At 36.6% G+C, this 5,000-nt stretch overlaps 1 protein-coding gene across 4 annotated transcripts in view; it reads right to left on the bottom strand.

Annotated features, from left to right (window-relative positions):
• The window catches only part of LOC106871753 (uncharacterized), a 43,781-nt gene that overhangs the window by 24,550 nt on the left and 14,231 nt on the right, over window positions 1–5,000 (bottom strand). The window contains exon 1 of one of the 4 annotated variants that reach the window (XM_014918384.3): window positions 1,484–2,077. The exons of the other annotated variants lie outside the window; for them this stretch is intronic. The gene's annotated coding sequence lies outside the window, so the exon portion shown is untranslated. Of the gene's footprint in view, window positions 1–1,483; window positions 2,078–5,000 lie in introns of those variants that run through there. 4 annotated transcript variants of the gene reach the window in all.

The raw sequence follows: 5,000 nt of genomic DNA on the forward strand, positions 1-5,000 counted from the left end.
GTCTCCAAAACTCCAAAGTTGAGTAAAGTTTTCATGTTTGGATTTGTAAACTACGATAAGAATAACACTGGTCAACAAAGAATTTGTCCCGAAAATATATGAAATGAAAAATTTATAAAAATAATAACACTCAGAAAAAGCACAGAAAAATACTGACTCACAGAAGCACAGAAATATACTAACAGACAGAAGCAGAGAAAAACATGTAATATACTAACACAGAAATATTAAAACAAAACACGCGTGTGAAAAGAATCTCGTGGTGTTAAGAATCAACACAGAACAACTTGCGGCACAGACACGGGTGGAGTGAAACACAACACCGCGTGCGGTTGTCATGCTAACAAGCTGCTAATGCTACGCTGTCTGTTGATTGGCTAAAATTACCCAAATTTCCTAACTTTAATTCGAAATAACATCAGATTCTTTAATTTACGAGATAAAGTAATTGGTTGATCGTAATCAAAATTCAGTATTGCATCGATACACCAAAATTGAAAGCAATCTGAGCAAAATTAAAGGGTGCTCATTTGCGGATGAAACTAACTAGATCCGAAAAATTAAGCCCGGACAAGAAGGAAAACACACAGCGCAAGATTCAAACATAGTAACCTCTATCTCTCTAAACATACATACATATTGATCGCCCATAGGCAATGTATGTGCTTTGTTTATTCGCCGAATTTGCTGAGGGATAGCATTTAGGGAGACTCCCTAATAATGCTGGGTCTTAAAATACCTGAAAGTTATAGACGAGGCAAGACAGACAACTCGCCTCGAATCGAACCTAAGACTAGTGGATACCGATATTTTACCATCTTTGTGGCTTATCAACACCATGTACTTAGATCGAACCGAAGACGAACTCAACCCCCTGTTTATGACTATATGCAAATAGCATGAAAACTATTTGATGATGCGCCACGGCGATGCATATGTGGGAGTAAATTACGAATTAAAAACAGCTCTAGTAATGCGTGTGTATGTATATGTATATAAATATGTATATAAATATGTATAAATATATTTATATGTATGTGTGTTTGAGTGTGTTTGTTTGTATGTATGTATGTATGTATGTATGTATGTATGTATGTATGTATGTGTACGTATGTATTAATGTATTTATAACATGTATGTCTGTATGTATGTATGTATTAATGTATTTATAACAGAATCTCGCTGTCATAACACAGATACAATCTATTTTTAAAAGTTATACCTGCACAAATGACGATTGAAAAAGTAAAGTTGTCTAAAATTATAAAGAACCTTCTAAAATTATAAAATTAAATACACACGCACACACAGGCACACACACACACACACACACACACACACACACACACACACACACACACACACACACACACACACACACACACACACACTCTATCATACACACACTTTAATTAAGATCTAATGGTATAAAATTATGATGTAAGTTAATCATCTTCAATTATGCATACAAATGTCTACTCACCGTTAATTCGATTAAAAAACACCAGTGACAAGTAGAGTAGATGATGTTATATCTACACTGAATGTCTAAATGAATGTTTAAATGAATGTTTAAACTGTAGTTCTTCCTCGTACGCTGGTTTCTTTTCAAAGAAAGCATCGAATATCATCTGTCTTTCACGAACCTTCACTCATAAAGCAATTCACAGCGACAGCATACCACGTCCAGAACACTTTTCTTTGTCTTACAACTGCGCTTCCAGTCAGAGTCATGCAACGTACATCCCACTTTATGATTCCCGTAATCTTGGTGATGCTGATATGGAAGATTTCAGTTGTAAAAGTTCTTTCTTTCTTGAGTCTTCCAGTTCCACTTTAAAAACATGGCTCTGCTAACTCCTGCAGCTTTTTAAAGAAATAAACTCTAACTACGAGACTAGTAAATTCTCCATATCTTTTGCATTGACGTTTTGCATTTTCCATTCATTGCCGAGATCAGCTCAAATATTTCCTTGATGGCCACTGGTTCTATTACCTCGAAAAATTCTAGGAAGTCATTGCATGCTTTTGGTGAAAGCTTTTCTCAAATTCTGTATAAGCTGTTCTCGGTTTTCTCCTGCTCAGCTGCATTGGCGTTATTTATAGCTTTCTGTTAATTTGAATAATCAATCCATGGATAGATGTGGTATATATGTATGTATGTGTGTATGTATGTATGTATGTATGTATGTATGTATGTATGTATGTATGCATGTATGTATGTATTTATGTAACTGTGTGTGTGTATTGTATGCGGTGTGTGTGTGTGTTTATGATGTAGGTTGGTGATATAAGATACTGATAGTATGCAAATTAGTAGCTCCAATTCTCTGAAGCTATTGGATTTGTTGTATATATAAGGAGGCAGGCTATTTACTTTTCTGGGATTGATCAAGTGATGAGAACCCAATAATATTTAAAAAATCGATTAGCTTGAATATATAACCATAGCGAGGGACATTCCACAGTTGAATTAGAACAGTCACAAACAGTGAAAGAAGACATGCACCCAACACCAGAGCTGAAGACACCTCCGAAAGGAGGGGCCCCGCCACGTCAAAACGGTAGAGGAGTAGGGGCCGAAACCGGACGTGGTTCCTCCTGATGATGTCTTCAGCTAACTGGATCCTATAAAGGAGCTGTTGTGGTAGCAGACCACGAAACATGGTTGAAATTCCTCCTATGTAATAGACAAGTATGTTTGTTGGCTTTACCTTACCACTCTCCGATTTAGCAACTTTATCAACCTCGTTTAGGATTTGAAGTGAAGTTAGCTCTATGGTAACTTGATTGTGATGAGGTCATTGTACCTCACTACTGTTTCTATCCTACTGTCTGTATCTAACTTTATTGCTATATCTCTTTAGCTTCTTTGTACATATTGTCACTTGCCTGTGGATTTTCTCTTCTGCCACTCTGATTTTGCAGCAGTTCATATCAAGTATTATCTACCTCATACAAATTCTTAGTTTTGTCAGAAAATAGTATGGCTTACCTGGATATTATTTTCTGGTTTATTAATGTTAGATCAAAGGCAGAGAGCTGGCAGAATCGTTAGCACGTTGTACAAAATGCTTAGTGGAATTTCTTCCAGCTTTTTTAATGCTCGGTTTTCAAATCCTGCCGAGGTCATCTTTGCTTTTCATCCTTTCGGGGTCGATGGTCTTGAACCCTTAAACGGACCAGCGTCCTGTTTGGGGTTAGGGTTAGAGTTGTGTTACTTATTCACCATGGAGACTGTATAACCAGCCTTGAATCTGCAGGATGTCCAATAATCACCCTCCTCACCAAGCAAGCTTGATAAGGCTGCCAGTTTAGATGCCGACGACCCGGCCATGCAACAGGTTGTTCTGGCTTACATGTTACTAGTAGCGCCCAAGAGCGACTTGACATACATACATATATACATATTTATATATTGATAAAATAGTAGTATAAAATGTAGATTCAGAGAATCATGCGACCATCACAGTAAGCTCTTCATTTGTAAATGGCTATCAATCCACGTGGCAATCAATTACGATGTGGTGTAATGTAATGTTTCTGGGTAACTGAAAATCCAGAAAATCCGAGAAATAAATCATTCAGTGGGGAGTATATAAAGCCTTTTACACCAACTGACTTTATACACACAGACAGACTGACAGACACACACGCAAAAGCACACACACACACACACACACAAATGCATGCATACATATATGTGTATATGGTTATATGCATGTGATGTGTATATTTATTTATTGTAAATAAATGTTTTATATCAAGTTATATATAAAAACATATGTATATGTATGTGTGTGTGTATATATATATATATATATATATATATATATATATATATATATATATATATATATATATATATACACACACGCACGCATACACACATGATTATATATGAACATATAAGTATATACATACACAAACACACATATATATGCATGTATGTATGTATGTGTCTGTGTATGTGTAGGTGTGTTTATGTGAGTAATATTAGTGTGCATGAATGTCAGAGCACAAATGTGCTGAGTGTAAGAAGGAAAAGCCTTGCAGTATAGAAACGATAGCACTGGTACGGACACATCATGTGTAGGAAGGCTGCTTATTGCGTAACGAAACTGCAGAAAAGGAAGAACACAGAAGACACGTAATGAAATGCTGAAACCCATGTAAATGTCGAAAACAACGACGTATGTTGAAATACAAGCATGGAAAATTAGATGCAAAATGATGATGTTACTTTTGATGCTGATGCATATATATATATTGTAAGGCTCAATTTTTCTTTCATACTTTCTTTCAGCCCTTCACACTTCGTTCTTTCCACTCTTCTTTCTTTCGCCCCCCCTCTCTCACATTTCTTGGCCTTCTCTCCCCTTTCACTTCACTCTGTCCCTTTTCTTTTTTCTTACTTTCTCGTCCCTCCCTAATTCTTGTATCCCTCTGCCTCAACCTCTCTCCTCTCCTTCCACGTGGCCGTTGTTCTGCTAAGCCTGACCTTTCTTTCTTGGTTATACTACCATCTGTGCAACATCTATATTCCTTCCTATGCATGTCATCTCTTATGTCCCTGCTGAAAGGCTTCACTTCCACACACGCCAGCTTAATTTAATTCGTCCTTAGTCGAAAGACACCTGTTGTTAATGTTCTGTTGTTTGCATTTGTATTTGTGTACCATTTCTCCGTTTTTTTCCCGTCCTTGTTTTCGTATACATTCGCTGCTTTCTTCCAAGGAATCTAGTGTTCTTAGCTTAGATTTTGCTTGGGGCTGGCCAGATTGGAGCAGTATCGAGTATAACCAGCCGAAACTGCAAAGATGATATGGAACTCGACTGAGGAAAGAAAACTCCGAATGACCAGTCCTTGTTTTTTCTTGTCCCTTTTTGTATCATCTGTCTGGATATTTTGTTGTCGCCTGTTGCGTTCTTGTCCCATTTTTTTGTAATCTGTTATATATATATATATATATATATATATATATATATATGTAGTTATAT

Source organism: Octopus bimaculoides, chromosome 5 (assembly GCF_046866305.1).
Source record: "Octopus bimaculoides isolate indiv1 chromosome 5, ASM4686630v1, whole genome shotgun sequence".
Taxonomy (NCBI): Eukaryota; Metazoa; Mollusca; class Cephalopoda; order Octopoda; family Octopodidae; genus Octopus; species Octopus bimaculoides.